Source organism: Thunnus maccoyii, chromosome 24 (genome assembly GCF_910596095.1).
Source record: "Thunnus maccoyii chromosome 24, fThuMac1.1, whole genome shotgun sequence".
Lineage (NCBI taxonomy): Eukaryota > Metazoa > Chordata > Actinopteri > Scombriformes > Scombridae > Thunnus > Thunnus maccoyii.
In genome coordinates this window covers 8,593,592-8,612,803 of record NC_056556.1, presented here as the reverse complement: position 1 = coordinate 8,612,803, position 19,212 = coordinate 8,593,592, and the positions used below count along the sequence as shown (strand labels likewise).

At 39.1% G+C, this 19,212-nt stretch overlaps 1 protein-coding gene across 3 annotated transcripts in view; it reads right to left on the bottom strand.

The window, feature by feature from the left end:
- The window catches only part of LOC121891813 (coiled-coil domain-containing protein 122-like), a 45,270-nt gene that overhangs the window by 19,840 nt on the left and 6,218 nt on the right, over positions 1-19,212 (bottom strand). The window contains exons 7-8 of one of the 3 annotated variants that reach the window (XR_006094168.1): positions 4,734-5,024; positions 2,971-4,412 (exon numbers count right to left, since the gene is read on the bottom strand). The exons of 1 other annotated variant lie outside the window; for it this stretch is intronic. The gene's annotated coding sequence lies outside the window, so the exon portion shown is untranslated. Of the gene's footprint in view, positions 1-2,970; positions 4,413-4,733; positions 5,025-19,212 lie in introns of those variants that run through there. One more of the 3 variants, XM_042404410.1, reaches the window with a different exon arrangement.

Below are 19,212 nucleotides of genomic sequence, written 5' to 3'. Positions count from 1 at the left end.
GTAAATATTGATCTATATGGCGCCCACTCATTGGCTGTACGCGACCGAGCCCCCCTGAAGCCATCCTCATGCCCGCTCCGCCCACCGCTTCCTCACGTGGATGTGCACGCTGCCGGTGAGGGCGCGCTAAGGGGGAGCGCGCATAAATGTAGGGCGACGTCATGAGAGGGCGATGGTAGAGGCTGAAAACGGTGTTTGATATTAAATTATTTTAATTGTTTGGTTATCTTAATTCAATTGGACTGGTTTGTGTGTAAATTGGCGTTAAAAAGCCTTGAAAATGTTTTTAACTCGATTTATACAGATAAAAATATATATTAAACAAAACACGTGATGACAAAAATAGGTGTCTGTAAAGAAATACAAATCCAGTTTGTACTTACAGTGTCTGTGGGTTTATATACTTGAGGGTATTTTTAATCTCCTACAGTAATGTGGATTTATAGCCAAGCTCTGCTGCCATGTCTGCATAGTATTAATGTAATATTGACGATGGGATTATTATAAATCTTTTCTGTAATCTCCTCCCAACATACTCAAATACTACAGTATATTCTCTATACATATTTATTCACATCGACAAAGATAAAACATAAAAGTAAATCATGTAACTGATTTGAATTAGGTTGTTTTTGCAGATTTAGTGTCTCAGTAAATGTCTTATTATGTCAATGATTCAATTTAATTTTAATAATTTTAATACTTTTTTAAAAATAGCAGCTCTACAAATGTAAAACATGAAGGCAACCTAACTGTAATGAAGCACATGCAACTAGAGCTTCAAGGGTTAGTCGATTAATTGATTAGTTGCCAGCTATTAAATTAATCATTAATTATTTTGATAATCAATGAATCATTTTCAGTAGAAAAAAATGTCCAAATTCTCAGTTTCCAGCCTCTCAAATGTGAATATTTTCTGCTTTCTTTCATCTTCTATCACCATTAACTTAATATCTTTGGGTCGTGGACCTTTTATAGACCAAACAACTAATTGATTAATTGGGAAAATAACAGATAGATTAATTGATAATGAAACTAATCGATAGTTGCAGCCCTACATGCAACCGTACACCATTTTTTAGCACAATGTACACTTACTGGAAATGTTCCAAAGACTTTGGCCACATTCCTTGGCCTTCATCAGTGAATGGATTTTGCTCAGTTGTCAAGGAGATGGTTCAGTTGTTAAAGTCTCCATGACAACACCGTCCACTTAAGAGGGTCATGAGGTGTTGGTGAAAGTTCGAGGTGGACCTTGTGCTAAGAAGTTTCTGTTCCCAAAGTCACTGATGAATCTTTAAGCTCATCCAATTTAATATTTCATTGACTGACACTTCTTTTCAAGGCCACATTTCAACCTCGAGGTGTCTGAACGGTATTTTTAGAAACTTTTTCTAGGCTACATTTTTTCCACATACATAGCTTTGCAGAATAGAAAGCCTCAGCCAATCAAAATCAGGGCCTTTTTGATGAAGATTTTTAATTGTTTCAATCAAAAGAAACATCTTTATGTATTTTAATCAAGGTATTCTTTTCAAATCAATGCAACTTCTTGTTTTGTTCACCCCTAGTATGAAAATAACATCTGAGAACAGTAATGTGCTTCATTTTGGGATGTCCCAGAACAAAATTGAATCAATTGTGGTCTATGGTCAAATGCTGTGTCCTGCCCCACTTCCGCTCTGCCCCCCTCAGGTCAAGTCTGATCCCGGTGCCTGACCTCGGAGCGGCTGACTGTCTCGGTGGATCAGACGCTCCTGCTCTCGTGTCCAGATGGCACTTTCGCAAATCCCATTTCATTGACAAAAGGTGTTTTCTTCAAGCACGCCGCCACCAGTACAGGATGTACTCAGAGGCCGAGGGATCACACGTGGATTAACCTCCTCTGTTTGTGCCGCTGGTGATGTTTGGAGGCTCAAATATAGAGGACAGAATTAACAGTGCTGTATGTGCTATGATCCATCACTGAAGTCTTTGGACCTGGTGGCTTGTTTTATACTGTACGCTGTTTTCTCACATACTTATAAAGTTTTTATTGACAAGGATGCACGTAAATATACAACCTCTACTTCTGGTCTACTGTTACCAGACACACAAAAACCAATCTGCGCCAAAATCGACCCCTAAAAATCCTCTTTACGCCCCCCTTCACTGGACCTCCCTCTGTGCTGTTGATGTATTTCTTATTGCTGAGAAAGCAGGTGGCCTGCTGGTTAAACCCCGGCTGTCCAGACTATCAGGGAGGCTCCACCTCCTGTTGGCCCCCCCCCCCCCGAGACGCTACATAGGATTAGCCTGTCCGGTGTCCGGGCATCGGAAACACACTTCATGTTTGCACACACACACAAAGAAAAGCTGTTACAAGCACACTCATGTCTGCAAAATCCCAAATACAGGTTAAAAGGCTAAAACCTGACATTGTAGCTGAGCTGAGGGGGACGTTATAACAGCAAACGTATGAGAAAAAGTGCTTTCGTGCACAGTTAAACTTTGGCTGACCAACAGCAGAGATTCTGACTTGTCAGTAGGAAAAGCACAGGTGTTACTAATAAATGTTAGCGATGGTCCCAATAAGCCATGACAGCGTTACAGTGAGCCAGCGAACACAATACCCGGACCCTGAAACCAAATGGAATTCATTATTTTTTATTATTTACACTTGTGCAATGTCTTGAAAGTGCCAACATTTGTGGAAATAGAAAGAACCAGCAAGTTCAAGTATGACTCATACAAATACAGGCTCCAAAAATAAAAAACACATTTAACAAAATGTTATTATGTAACATATTGTAAGTTTAGTCGGGGCCTCTATGGTTGTCTTTGTTTCTTCACGCGCTCCCCTGAGATGTTTTTCTTCGATAACTCCTGGTTTCTGAAGGACTACATGACTGCACCATTAGATTGTGTAAAGTTTCACAAAACTGACGCTACAGATGATGTTTTTGCAGGGAATTTTGGGACTTTTTTTTCAGGCTGATTCAATTTTTTTTTGGTTGTGAGCCAATAAAATAGATGAATTCATGGTTAAGGAGAGGTTGTTGGGAGGACTTTTTGGGTTGGAAAACAGTGATACTACTCTTTAAACTGCACCAAAAATTATGGGGTCAGAGATGTTTTGTTTAAATTTCAATCTGACGTTTTAATCTGATATTCTGTTTAACTGGGAGAACTCTTTGATAACACACACACACACGTGATCAGTTGATTCAGTGGTCTGCGTATATGTCCGAGGCTGCCACACAAATAGACCGCATGTGGAGTCTTGTTTTCAGTCACATGTACACACACACAGACTCATGCATGTGCCCTCAATCAGCGCTGTTTTTTTTAAATTCAAGTCAGCTGCCGCCATAGGCCTGCGAGTACATCTCTGAGCTGATCTGAACATTCGGATACATGCAAAATACAGACGAAGGGCGACTCATTTGATGCACCATGTGACGCCAATAGGAGAAACCCTCAAAATGTGTGTGTGTGTCTGTGTGTGTGTTTACGTTCCCCTGGAAATTACCAGTTCTACTACACTGGTCACATTTAATTGGATGTCCAGCGGCTATATCTGGGTCACGTCTGTGTTTTTGGGAAACAGCTGAGGGGAGGTGTGAACAGGCGGCTGCACTTTAACGGCGCATGAGGGTCTAGAGGATAGTCACGCTGAACATATGAGCTCCTTCACCTGCACAGAGTCTTGAAGAACGAGATGTCTGTTGAAGAGTCACGAATTTAACGGAGATGCATTTATCATCACCGTGCTGGACAATGAACCCCAGGAGTTATTTTGCTGTGTAAGGAAGTGTTGTAATGGCCCCAGTATGCTTCAAACGAAGTGCTTTGCATTGTTCAATGACATCTGAAACCCCATTTCCGGTGTCTGACAATTTTTGTAACTTACCACTGAGCCAAGGTGTGAAACTTTTTTTTTCAGTCTTCACACAGCAACTTTAGTCATTTTGTATGTTCACAACCGAGGGGAACAATATGAATGCCTCTGAGGAGAGAATGTAAAAAAAAAAAGTGGTCTCTCCATTTCCAATAATAAAATACAACATGTCTGAACAGCATTTATAAAAAAAATACAGACTAATAAACGTGTTTTTTATGGCTTTTTGTGGCTAAATCCAAATGAAAAAGGTCCTGTACTATCTCAGCAACACTTACAAGCTGTCAAAAAAAGGAAATCAAAGTTGATTTTGGCACATTTTTCCATCTTTACTCAAAATGCAGCTTATCTTGTGGCTGTTTTACACTCTGGTCTCTTGAGGTTGCCATTGCAGAAAATGAGAAAATCTCTTCTTCTCGTATCTCCTCATCTTCCCTCTTCTGCTGTGGAGCGGATTTCCTGCTGCCGCCCTTTTATTGTCGAACGTTGGAGCAAAATATTAACTCTAGAAAGAGCACTTAACTGTTTGATTCTGTACAGACAGAATTTTTTTTTTTCAATAACCAAACATATTTACTTCTAACCTCAATTTTTCATTCACAAACTGCACAACAATGACTTTAAAGCGTTAGAGGACAGATTTGACGTGATTAATGCACAACAAAACATATCAGGGCTTCATATAGTTCAGACGAGATGTATCATATAATAATAAACTCAATTTAAACACACTAACAGCGTGCATTCAGTGCTACAACTTGGCTGCCATTTTATCCTCAATTTCCATTTATTGCATAAAACACTAGTTCAAATATTTGCAGTATTATTAGTGTGATTTTTCAGGAGTATTTACTATTTTGTGTGAAGCTCAAGGTCGGTGTCTATGTGCGTATTTCCTGTAGCAGGTCTGTTCTCCTGTGTGTCCTCATTCGTCCTCTATCCAAAGTCACATTTCTCAGAGGCACGTGCCCCGCCGCCAAGCGAGAGAGCCCTCTGAAAATTCAAAACAAACTGCAAACAGAAGCGCTGAAAGAGGCACGGAGCTCGCGCCCCACTGGGAGAGAGAAGGGGATTATGGGGGATTACAGCCCTCTCTTATCCTCCACTTTTCCTCCTCTCAGCACCTTCTCTCGCTCCCTGTGAGCTGTCAAAACAGGAAAAGTTTCCATCCTAAACTCTCTGTCTGTCTGATGCAGTCGGGTTAACAAGGACAGTAATCACTTCATTTCTTTTAAAAAATGTGATTTTAGACACACAAAATTATTAAAAGGTGTATATCTTTGAACTGGCAGCAGCTCATTTGAGTGCATGGTTGAAGTGTAATGTACTGGATCCTTTACAGGTAATGGTTTTTCTTCAGTCAGCTGTCTCAGAGTGGTTTGACCAGTTCCCTAACTGTGTTATTATTGTTTAGTGTCACTAAGTGTCACTGAGAGAAAGCAGCTGCATTCCTGATGTGTGTTTAGCGTCTGCTAGACAATTTGTAATGAATGCAGCCACTTCCCTTGAGCACAATTCAAGTGACGAAATGTCAGCGAGAAAAGACGCACAGAAATTCATGAATTTACCACCTTTTTTGTCTTCTTGTCATATACATATATATATATATATATACACATACATAAAGAATGAATCTGATTACATGTGGCTTTACAAAATGATGTGGAAGCAAACTTGGATTCTGCTTGAGTGCGCTTCATTATAACTCTTTGTTTGTTTTAGCTGACATACTGAGACTGTTGCTTTGAATGTGTGTGTGTGTGTGTGTGTGTGCGTCTTTCCCATGCAGCCAGACAGTCATTACGCCATTGTTGAACCGACACAGCAGGAGAGAGAACAACAGGCCCAACAACGCTACGTTCACTTAAAGAGCTTTCCTCTTAATCAGGTTGTTTATGGCGCAGACTGCTCCAGTTTATTAGAAGAAGGACGCTTGAAGGACTTTAAGTTTATTGGCTATACAGTGAAGTATAACCTGCGTCTGGTAGGAAGGAACAGGCTTGTGTCAAAACGAGTGTTTAAATGATCCATGTTATGACGGAGATTAAGTCGGTGTGTTGCACACAGCTTTAGAAAAAGGAAATAAATCTACCGCTGAAATGTCATATTCTACAGAAACAGAGTCAAATACACAAAGTAACCCTCAACAGTTTGACCACAACATCCTGTTTACGTCAACACTGTTTCTGACCTACGTGTCACTTTGTTTACTGAATACACCACAAGAACAAAACTCTTTGTCTCCCATCAGCTTGTGTTGACAAAATGCATCCGTTACTCAACTCTAGTCAGTATGTTCCTCTTGTAAGGTATCACATTGAAAGGTTTTACTTCATTTTTAACCCATTTGGAGGAACTCATTATTATTATTTTATTAATATAATTAATATGTTATTTACTACATTTAGAGTTTGGATGGTAGTGTCTTTATTTAAGCCTTTATAAAACCAAAACCACAAGAGAAAAAGTGTAAGGAATTAATTGAGTTGTGTATTTGTCTGCTATTGTTAGTATTTTTCCTTGTTTAACTGGACTGAGTGGAAGAAGGACGGATGAGAGAGGTTGCAGATCATATGAAGGGATCACTAGAGATACTGTTTCGCTTCACATTGACCCTTGTAGAAACTAAGTAACACTGGGATGACAGTCTGACAATTTGTCTTGTTACATGCAGCCTTTATATGCAAGTCACTCTACTTGATAAACTTATTGTTTCATTTTTATGTGAATAGCAATGTATGTTTAAGGTCTTTAAAAAGGTTGGTAATGTTATACTGAGGTGTGTTTACTGTTTTTGCTCAGAGTAACTTGTGTATTTAAGTTATATTCATGTGAATTCTGGGTTTTGGATTTTTGTTTTTACTCCTGTGTCCCTGTTCTGCTTTTCCCTTCACACCTGCCCTCTATCAGCCTCGTCAGCCCTGCTCCCTGTGTTTCCCCGCAGCCAATCGGCTCCCTGTCTGTTCTCCTGTCTCCCCGCCTGCGCCTCATCTCCTCGTTAGTTTAGTTTGTATTTAAGTCCTGGTTTTCAGTTCAGTTTTGTTGGGTCCTGTGTTCTGTCTGGTTCAGCTTGCATGTCTGCATCCTCATTAAAGAGATATTTTTCAGTTCATACTGCCTGCTCTGTCCTGCTTTTGGGTCCATCTCCTGCTACTCTCATGACAGAGCTTTAATCTCAAGGCCAGGAAGACCATCATTAACTACTTTCATTAGTTTGTGGGGTTACTGGTTATATTTTAAAAAGCCTTGTTCACAACTAACACATCCAATATGTAGTACTTCCCCACTGTGTGGAAGCTATCAGAGTTCAGGCTAACGTTAGCAGCTCTGTCATTGTAAAAGCCTTTTTCTCTTGTAACGTTAAAAGTGACAAGATACTATTCAAATGAATAGTTGAATGAACAAGTATGTAAGTGAAACTGCTGAACAGGGTTATGTTAGAATGATATTTTACATTTAATACTATAATAGTGCATATTTAACAGGGGTCTTGTTTAAGTCAACTGGAAACATTAAAAGTCAGTCTGAGACGGCATTTTCAACCAATTCATGGAGCTTAATTAGCAAGCTACTTTCAGCTGATAAAAGTAGTAATTTCAGCTGACAAAATCGTCATTTCTGGCTAGAAATGAAAAGCTGCTTCGGTCTATTTCTGTCTGACATGATGGGCCCACTGTTTTGAGAAAATACCAAGGATTTCAAGTGATAAATCTACCACCACTATCACTGTGAACATTCAAAGCTTGACAGGCGTAGCAACAGTGACTAAGGGGGCAACAGATAATTGCTTCACACTGTGACATCAATAATAATTGATTTCCTTCCTTATACAGACTCTCTGACATCAACTGTTTCATGAAGTAAAGGGCAGACAGTCTGTTCTCTGGCAGACAATGTGCTGAGCAGCAACAATCAGAGGGCACGCTCGGCGGTCACAGTGCCAGTGTGAGCATTAAATACATCCTTCCTCTGTCTCCTCTACATGTATGCATTCGCACAGCACTCAGACCGGAGGAAGGAGAAGTCTCGACCTTGTTGACCACAATAATGTGACCTAAAACCACAGCAATCTCAAAAATAACTTCAACACTCGGCAGGCATAGACGATCGATGTGAACGTGATCTGATTGGGAAGAACATGATCTATGACCTTACAAGTGAAACAATCCAGTGTTGTGCCAGAAATCCAGACTTTTTTGTTTATGCAAAATTCACCACAGCGAGTTTGTTTGAGCAGGTGTGCACCAAATGGTGGACTAAGCCTGAGGCCTTTTAAATAAAGTAGGAGCACAGATCTGGTAAAAGTCATGGAAACCTGAACCTAGATCAGCCCAGATACTGGTGTAAGTGGAAAGTTAGGCATCATCTGGTTGACATCTGCCCGTTTGTACTGGCCGACACATCTGCAAGAACGTGCAAAGCCCTTCTCGGAAACTCACAAATCCTACTTTTTGTTTGCAGGGCCGGAGAGTGGGTGTGTTCAGTGTAAAGATAATTTGACAGGGCAAAGTTAAACAAACCCAGGCTGATGATGATCTCAGAGCATATTTGCTCATCTTTCCTCCAATTTAGCCAGACACTCGGGTGCTTCCACAGACACAACACAGCTTCCTCTGCAGCTTTTTTTTTTCTTGCAGCAGCGCTATCAGGGGAGTCATTTTGTTGTTGGCTCTCCTTCAGCTCACCATAAACAGCAATTTAACAGAGATAGATGGAGCAGATCTGGGTCAGTCAGTCACGCAGCCACAGATATGTGAAGACACCACAGCTGTGTGACAACACATTAACTAAAACTCTCACATCCAAGCTGTCTTCTTACATTTTCAGTGTGTCTGAAACTGTATTTCTGTGTATCCTCCATGTCCTTGAACACAGGTTCCGCCTACGTCTGGTACATAGTGTTCAACCACACACACACGCAAATGTAAACACACATAGTCTGAGGTCAGCTTCTATCACGGCAGTGTTTCCTGTTTGTTTCCTATTTTTCAGACAGGAAGAGAAATCAGCAGCCTTCTCTTTCTTCCTCGTGCCGTCCTTCACTTCTCACCTCACTCTCATTTCCACTTCTATTATTTTTTTAACAGAACGGTGGGATGTCATGTAATTTCTTCTTTTTTAGGGGGTGGCCAACTCATCCATCTCCATCAACAAATACCAAATAATTATTCTCGTCTTTGCTCTTATGCTCATCTCCAGCTGTTTTTACATTTATTACACTGACCTCCTGCATATCTACCATCTGCTGTGATGCTTTCTTTTTGAATACTCTTTTTTTTGATGCTCAAATTTTGTAGATTTGGAATGAGGTTGTATTTTTGACATAGGAAATTGGTTACACAAACAACACAAATGGACTGGTTCAAAAATAGTGAATGAGTGCATTTTAATGACATGTTTTTTGAACAAGAAAAGAGTAGAAATATAAAAAAATGACAATAAACAAAGTCATTTTCATGAGGCCCAATATTTCAGACAAAGTCTGCATGTTGCAACTCAGATATATAAGGAAATGTCCACCACAGAGAGTATGACATCACTGGATTATTTCCATCTCTTCTCTATTTGTTGACACTGAGATAATTACTGGAGGAAATGCACTAAAAATACTGGACCACTGGCAGTCTGTGATATCCTGACAGCTAAAATTACATTTATTGCTCGAGGCTAGATTACAAAATAACCACTAACCCTAAATAGAAAGCCTTCATTTTGACTATTAGTTGCCCATTAATCTATATATTGTAGGAAATTCTTTACTACCACTCATAGTGCGAAATAATTTGGTGTCACATCTCACACCTGACTGGCAAGATAAGACAATCTTCTTCAAAAATCTGAAGTGTTTCTTTAAATTCTTCCCTCCTTAAGTCTGAGGGTCTCTGTCACGTTTTTAGTCCAGCTCCAGGCAGCAGACAGCGACACGTGGTGCCAACATCAGCAGGAAGAAAACGCAGGCAGAGGCAAGAACCGGAGAGGAGCACAAACGCAGCAGAGTGAAGCAGTGAGAGAAACATGAAGGCCAAGGACGACATAAAAGAATAAGTTACACAGTCAAATGCACATGTGCCAGAATTACATGTCAAACCTTTTTATGCAACTTGGCTGTATGTGACTGAATTTCATCAAAGTTTCACTGTGTATCAATTGAGATGTTGTACGCAATGTACAGTCGATGCATTAAGGCATGTGACCATCAGTTGGGTAAGACCAGCTGATACTAATTTAACAGCGGGCGACAGAAAACACAGTCATCAAGCATTTTAAAGCTTTGAGGATTTACATGATACATAAATGTAGCTATGTTTAGTTTAAAGACTCCCTCTAGTCACGTCATATAAGAATCCTTTGCTTGGAATAAAATAAATTGTCTGATATGTTTTTTTCCACACAAAAAAGTTAAATTACCTTTTATTAAAAATCCTTAAAATGACATCTCCTCCTTCTAGCTAATTGAAAAATTCATAATTTATGAATATGCAAATATTATTAATTTCAAAAGTTTAACTGCTGGATACAAGATGTCTTGTACTTCACTGAAAAGTTCATTCTCAGTCTATGTGCACTGGAGGCTTCAGGTTTCCATCTCACACTTGTGTAGGACAACAACTGGCTCCAAACTAGTTGTGATGTCTCAAATTATGAGCGCAGGAATACGCTTTAAACTCAGATTTTCAATGAGCACAGAGAAACTTTCCACTTTCAGCAGATTAAAGTGAAAACTGCCTTCTCGTGTCAAACTCTGCACAGTGAAGCTCAAACATGCGACTGAAGGAACAAGAAGAAAAACATTTTTGAGTGGAGGTGAGCTTTAAATAATTCAAGATAGTTTAAACTTAGAGTGGATGTTAGTAACTTCACTGTCTTAAAATATATAAAATGGTTGTTTGAAATGTTTTTGTGTAGCTGCATAAATGTCACTCACAATTAAGCTGTAAAGTTTTGCTTTGTAAAGGATAAAAATAGGATAAAAATATACAAAATAAAAGGTCACGTGTCATAACTGGACTCACAGACAATCTAAAATGATACAGATTAGCAGGACTTGGTGGTTTAACGTATGTTCTAACGTTTCTCTTTCCTCTGCTTTTCTCTATGCATTTAAGCAAGATTCACTAGAACAATGCAGCCCTGATAAATGATATACGGGATATTATTTATTCATTGAGCCTCTGAATCCTCCCATCAAAGCAAATGAAGAGAGACAGAGAGCGAAAACAACAGGGGAGTTAAACAGACAAAGAAAGAGCGATTGCCTTAAGTGTTAAACAATCAATCTTCTAATCAGAATTAAACCGTGTAGATTGATACAAAAGGTACACTTGATATTTAGGTCAACCTCACTGTGGGAAACACCGATTGAACCCCCCCCCCCACCAGCACCCACCAGCACCCACCAGCACTACCACCCCTCCTCTCTTTAGCCGTGGGGTTTTAGGCTTTGAGAAGTACAGGCTGTTCCAGCACAGTCTGTACATATAGAATACAGCAGACTCGCATGTATTGACACACACATGTGTGTGCATGCATCAGAATGCGCCCGCCCAACTTGTGTTCTCTTTCACACACACACACACACACACACACACACACACACACAAACACACACACCAACATTTGCATTTTTTTTTGCATTGTTTTTAATATTTCCATGCAGTACACAGTGTCCTCATCAGTCCGTCTCTAACAGAACAGGTGCAGGGCAGCGTTAAATATGAGTGTCAGGCGTGGGACACAAAACACCTGCAGTTCATGGGATGTGGCATGAATACAGGATGTACTGTATGTTGTAAAATACAGATGAAGCACTTCTGTTCTTCACCACAACATTTCAGTTTTGTAAAGGACTCTGTATCCAGTGTGGGAAGAAAAACGCAGCCAGTTATAATTGTTCTCTGGGGGATCTTTTTTTTTACATAAGCTAATGAATCCTCATATGGTAGATGTCATCTTTACTCTTACTCCTTATATCAGATAAAGTGTGAAATACTATGAAATACCTACAGAAACTCAGAGCATTCATCTGCATTCAGAACTATTGTTTTACAATCAACATACATGGAAAAAGATCACAACATTTTACAGGTCTGTAATTATCTAATAACTTTTGGAAAAAAATTTTTAATTTTGGTATTAATAACAAGGAAAATAGAAACAGTATTCACTAAATATTTACTTGTGTTTAAATGGAGTTTTCTTTCAAGGTTATTTCTATATCCTGTATGTACTATATCAAATTACACCGTTCTTTCCAGGAAATAGTTAGTAAATTACGGACCTCTAAAGTGATTTAAAATTTTTTTTTTTTTTTTTTTGGCGACATGCTTGTAAAGGTGTTTTTATGTGTACGTTTTCAAGTTCCGAAAAATGGCGCTATTAGCACAAGACGATATGAAAAGCCGACACACATAATATCAAAGTTACTTTGTGATTTTAGCTTTCAAGCACAAATAAAACGGCACAAACCATTAATGCCACGTATGTTTAACTGCATTAAATTATGTGAACTGTAGTATTGAAATGATACCAAACACTTGTCATCACAATCTGGACCCTAGGTTTGCCTTTTTAATTCAATCACTTCATTATAAATTACATTAAAAATCACAAGGTGTATGATTCTTTTTTTCTATATTTAATCATGTTGGACCAACAAATTGATCATTTAGATCTATCAGCGCTAAATTACTCTTGATTATACGTCTAGAACTGTCTCTTCTCAAATACATCAGTGCTCAAATGCTTTCCCTTCATTATCACATGCTTGAATTGTCTGTATCACATGATGTTGTGCTTTGTCGTCTGGCAGCATTGATTTAATGCCTCTAATTGTAGTACAACTTCTGAAACACCCTCAGCTTCCAGATTAATTCATATCTCCTCTGTTCTCAGAGAAGATCTTATTTCTCTCCTTCATCCAGGACTCACACAAATACTGTATGTGCAACTTTAGAAATGTGGGAACTGAAGCTTAATACAACTCACACATGCACACTCAGACTGATAAAATGAACAAAGAAACACACATGCATGCACAACAACCATAGAGGAAGAACAAACAAAAGCAGTGGAAGGGTCAGTGTTTTAGCAGCAGTCACGATACATCAGAGCGTAGGCAGAATGTGCAAAATACTGAAGTTCTCGTGTGCTTTAAACAAGAAAAACAGCCCAATTTCAGGTTTTTACCCATTGACTGCTGTCAGTTTTGCAGCTGTACATAATTTGTCATTTTTACAATACAAAATGTCAAAGCTAACGTTACATTAGAGACTGTCATGGCTTACAAAGACGTCCCGAATATGAAGATGACGATGTGACAGTAAAGCTTCTGATACGACATGTTTTGAAGGATTACTCCATGGGGGAGTCTCCCTGTAGGTGTCAAGTGATTGACATAAAGCCTGATGTAATACACATGCTGGTATGAAAAACTCACTTCAGCACAATGAAGCAATGACAAAAGTGAAATTCTGCTAAAGCCAAAATGAGATTTAACATTTACTGTGCTGGATTTTTTAGTATACTGTACACTGGAAAATTTTCAAGCATACTCTTTGTGCAAATGAAATGTTTTTTTGGGCCTGCAGCTACCCAGAAGCACTCTCTTTAAAAAAAAAAAAACACCAGCAGAGAAAAGGCAAATATTGGCATCTAAACACCCACACACACACCTGGTTTACAGTACTGAGAGGTAAACAAGCAGCCTCTTAATAAGCAAGGGTTGAAAAAGGGCTGCTGGGTTTGTTTGCATCAAGTGTTTATCTCAGTCTGGAGCCTCTTTTTGGAGTGCCATGGGAGAAGTACGGCAGTGGTGAATGTCAACCTCTCCTTTGTCATTATGAGGGATAAGAGCGATGTTGTAAATGTGCTGCAGTTACCCTACATTTCTTGTGCTGAAAATGGTGTTTGTGGGAGATAAAAAGAAGCCTTTTTATCATCATATAAAGCTGATTTTCACATATAAACACTGAAGAATGGTGCATATTGCTTATGTAGCTTTACTTTGTAGGAGCTTCTATCTGCTTTATTCAAAAGCTTGAATGAAGCAGGATAAAGCTATGGAGGATATTAGCGACTGGTAAGACGTTTTGTCTTTGTTATAGCCGGTCAGCAGCCACACTAGCGGCTCTGTGAGGCTGTGCTTTGAGCTTAAATGCAGATGTCAGCATGTTAACATGTTCACCATCTTGTGTTGCCATGCTAACACAAGACGTTTGCTATTGATCACAAAGTACAGGTGAGGCTGATGGGAATGTCATTTTTGCAGGTATTTGCACATAAACCAATGTCAGATGAAAACTCAGATGATCACCAAAATTATTATGATTCATCCTGAGGGAGAAATCCATCCAATAGCTGTCGAGTTATTCTCCTTGCTTTTAACATACATCCTTGTTGTCTGAATTGTGTTTATAGCACTGGCACCTTTAATGTCTTTTATTGTCTTGCTGTGTTTTCATGGTTCTTTTTATGCTGCCTTGCTGCAAAAATAATTTCCTCTTGTGGGACAATAAAGATCTGAACTGAACTGAAAAAATAAAATAATCTCAACCTCATGGTAGCGCTGTAGGAAAAGTCAGAGGATCACCAAAACCATGACGATACATCACCTGGGAACCATGAAAGTCTACACCAAATTTTGTGTCAATCCACATATTAGATGTTGAGATATTTCACAGCAAAAGTGGTGGTGTTAGGTTGAAAAGTAATGACCAACAGGCTGACATTATCATCCCCATAGCCTTTTATTATCACCGTGATTTTCCTATTTAAATGCTAAAGAATAAAAAATGTACTTTTGTGGGAAAGAGCATGACATTTCCTCAGCTGAAAGGCTCATATTTTGTCTGAGGATTTTCACCAAATGTGACCAAAATTTACTTACTTTTAATTATACAGCTATGTTACAATGTCCTGCTTTTTTTATTTCTTCCAGTGTTTAAAATTTTGCTTTAAAAGTCAAGGTTCTAATATTTTTGGTTTGTCTTCAAAGGTTATTTCTGAGTGCTGTTTGGTATTTAGATAGAGGCTGATTTCTATTCTCAGTACAAATGTTTTAATGAGGTGTTAGGTGACACCAGTATCTGTAAATTTAGGCTTTTCTAGGTTGTTTTATAATATTTGTCCACATACAGAGGCTGACTGAATCTAAAATGTGAGTGAAACCTTATAAGGAAATCCATATAAGGTTTAATGTTCTCAGTCATATAGATCGGAGCAAGAACATTTTAGGAACAGGGGAGGATGTTATTCGTGTTTTTCATTGGCCATGTTCAATGCCCTGTGAAAAAAAAAAAAAAAATCACTGTAGAGTGATAAAACTGCAGCTGTGGTTTCTGTGTGCCTGTGCGAGGGGGAAATAAATAGGGAACAGTATGTACAGGACGGTGCCGAGCTTTTCCATCTTTGCATGCGAGAGAGAAAAAGAGGTGGGGGGAGAGAGAGAGAGATACGTGAGTTTTAGTTCCTGCCCACAAATGCTTCCCTCTCAGTTTCATTCATAATTTACTGCTCCAATGTTCTGTCTGCAATTAGGATACAGAGAGGAGGAAACAAGCTAAGGCAAAGCCCCCTCCTCCTGCCAGCACACTTGTTCTCATGATGTAATGGACGACCCGGGACTCCCTGCTGCTCCCCCTAGCTGTCCTACTTTCTGGCTTGCGGAGGAAGAAAATCAGCCTCCTCATATCTTGTGTTTCAGTTTAAAGGGAGGCCAGAGCTTTTACGGTTTCGCTTGCACGCATATGGCATAAAGCATCTCATGTCTCAGATTGCACTTGTTTATTTACACCAGAACCTTTGCTATTTATAACTAGTGTGGTGCATGTTCTCAAATTTAGGCCATTTTGGAAAAGACATAATGTCATTCATGTCATTTGGATCAGGCTGGGTTTTTTTTAATCCGGATCACCATGTACTCTTTACACAGAACCTCGACAGATTACACACAAGGAAGATTAGTGCTGTGGAAAATGTTGATGTATGCATGTTTTAAGCTTTCTTTTATATTTTACACAAAGATGTTAAATACAAAGTAGGAAGAACAGGTGTAACACATATTTAATGCACAGAGTCAGGAGTCTGTGACTTGTGCAAAAACTACATGTTAACATTTTTACTAGAAGAAATAATAATCAATATCTTCCTCCTAATGTGTTTATTTTCTCACCACACATACATACGCTGAATAACAGTCTGGACAGAAGATTCTACATAATTTGAGGCCTTGGCATAACTGATTTTGGGTTGCAACTAACAATTACTTTCATTGTCAATTAATCCTCTGATTATTTTTGTGAACAATCACTTAATTGTGTTGAGTGTAAGATGTCAAAAATAGTGAAAAATGCTCATTATAATTTGTGTGTCATCTTAAAATGTCCACATATTTTAGGAAGCTGTAACCACAGAATGTTTTATTTGAAAAGGACTGGAACTAATCATTTTTTTATGATTTTAAATACTTTCTTTCTCTGGGACAGAAGCTGTAGCCATCTGATTAACACTGGATGATTTAAGATGGTGAAATGCTGAACAGCGTTTACAAAAATGACTCACTGTTGGGTGGGTGGGTGTGAAACACTGACTCACACGCCTCCAGATGTACAGTGCATTTGGCAGGGGGGCCAGATATATATCATATACAGTATATTGTATATATAGAGTATGCGTTCTTGTAGATTCAAAATTCATAGGAGACTAAATAAATCCTACAACATGCTGCCCACATGTATTATATGATGCAAGCTGTGTTTTAGAACAAAGATCTGATCCTGTTATGTGCCATGGATACCAGGACATAAAGTGTGTGTGTTTGTTTGCGTTGCTCAGGTACATTGCAGGGTGTGGCTCTGTTAAAGGCGTGTTTGTCCGAGGCTCATGTCTGAAGTTGAGCAAGACCTTTTAGCCGTGTCATGCTATTTAATTCCCTCATCCAGCATTCCCCACGCAAAGTCAAACTCATCTGTTGATCATTTCGTGTCCATGCAGATCACAACATTTCTCAGGCTAAAGCCAAACCACACCCTAAATTATGTACTGTAGCTCTGAACACCTTTTCATTGTACCTGGTTTCTGTGTGTTGCAATTAAAGGGCACAGCTCTTGACCTCTGGAAACCATAAATCTTTGATAAACGGCCTTGTGACTCAACGAGTGGTTTTGTTTCAAAGTAAAAGAAGAAAAAGAACTGAGGAGAAAATTTTAGTCATCAATGAATCACATATTGACAATTATTATTGCATATTTAATCAGATACATAAAAGGCAAAATAAGGTAGTGTAAGGCCTGTGTCATGCTGTTGTTTAGTCTAACAAGGAGCGATGGGAGCAATTAGAGGCCAGCAGAGTCACAGTGGTTTCCCCTGTGTGCTCAGTTTGCCTTTCTAGGGATATCCCATCCTCACATCGTTTTTAATTTGGCTACGCCCACGCAAACTACACACCGAGTCCGACACAAACCAGGGGCTCGTGTCTCATGAATCAGGATTACTGCTTTGTCAGACAGGCCCTTCTCAGAGTTGTTTGGGTAACTTTACAGAGACAGTAATTACTTGTACAAACAAAAGAAGGCAAGTAAACTCTCTCAGGTCTCTGGAGGTAAATCCATTCTCAAGCTGGTGCCTGGGGGGTCTAAGCTTCTTAAAGACACCGTGAAACAATTACCCGAAACACTGAAATGCATGTTTCTCTGGGAATTGATACACGATCAACCTCTGAAACTGGGTTCATCTTTCAGAGATCAAACACCAATATATCCAACACCCTCTCCTAACTCGTTGAGCTTGTGTGACAACATGGAGAGGAGGGAGGTGATACTGAGTGAAGGCCAGTCAGTTGGAGCTTATTTCAGGCATGCTTTCTCGGTAAGATCACTGCACCTTTTCTCAGGTGTGAATGAGCTGCATGAAAACTTCTTTAGTGTGTTTACGCGCACATCAGCTCAGCTAATTGTGAGCCACCCACCATTAACCTGGTGTAAAAATACACCTGAAGATACAGGGAGAAGCTCAAACACATATAAAAAGAGATTTTTAATGATTGTTAATGACCATAAGATATCAGCTGGGTGTTTGGTTTGATAGAGATGTGAATTAAAGCTGAAACGGCAAGTCATTTTAAAGATTTGTCAATCGACAGCAGAAACAATTTTGATAATTGTTATTCTTCAAGCAAAAATGCCTACAGGTACTGGTTCCAGACCCTTCTTTAGTTTAACTTATTTAAGAGCAAATAAAATCTCTTTAAGTTTTGGAAATGTTGTTCAAACAAAACAAGATATTTGAAGATGTCACCTTGGGCTCTGGAAACTTGCCAATTTTCACTATTTTCTGACATTTTATGGACTAAAAAACTAGTCAATTAATCAACAAAGTACTGGCAAATAATTAAGATAATGAAAGAAAGCATTAGTTGCAGCCATAGTTTTATTTTTTTGATTAACCAAGTAATTGTTTAGTCCATGAATGTTCAATGAAAATGGCCAAATTTTCCAGATAACTCAGAGTCCCTGCTTCTTGGAAAAAAGCCACAGAGGATCTTTGCTGTGCAAAAACAGTCTGACAGACTAACACAACTTGTTATTTTAACGTTGAAAAGGGAGCTACAGCAGCTGATACACATTTGTCTGGAATGTGATCTGTTCTGTCCAACGCATTTGAGTGACACTTAAGGAAGACACAATGTTTTCATAAGTTGAGGATTATCTTGACTTGTTTTAAAAATTGTTGTCACAGGAGTTAGAGGTAACTCAGGTGAGATAAAATGTTTAAAACTGGATTTTGACTACTGGAAATCAGGGAGTGTTAACACATACAAGTGCACATGAAAACAGAAGAGACCAAATGAGATTTTCATCATGTTTAAACAACATACACACCCACACAACCAGCAAAATAAACACAAGCTCCCACGGTGCATCATCTGTTTTTTTTTTATTCTACACTCCTAGTGCTATGTTTCAGTAGAGTGCTGCTGCCAAACTCTGCAGTAAATACACCTCAACCTATAGTAGTAGGAGTCCAGGAATTTATTACACATAACCGAACACTCGAGGCACGCAGAACGATTTCTCATACGCTTCGGGTCAGCTGTCTCTGCCTCCATGCAACACACATGGGCAGCTAGCCAGAGGAGTGAAAAAAACAGCTATAAATGTGCCAGTCAGACACACTTCATCATGCACGAGAAGGGAGGTGTGCAGAGCTGTGACGGTGCAAAACAAAACACAGCCGAGAGCGGGATATGAAATTACAGGTTGTCACATTCTGTTCTGCTTCCAACATCTCTTGTTCCTTTAGAGAAGAGATTTATAACCGCACACCTACAAAAAAAA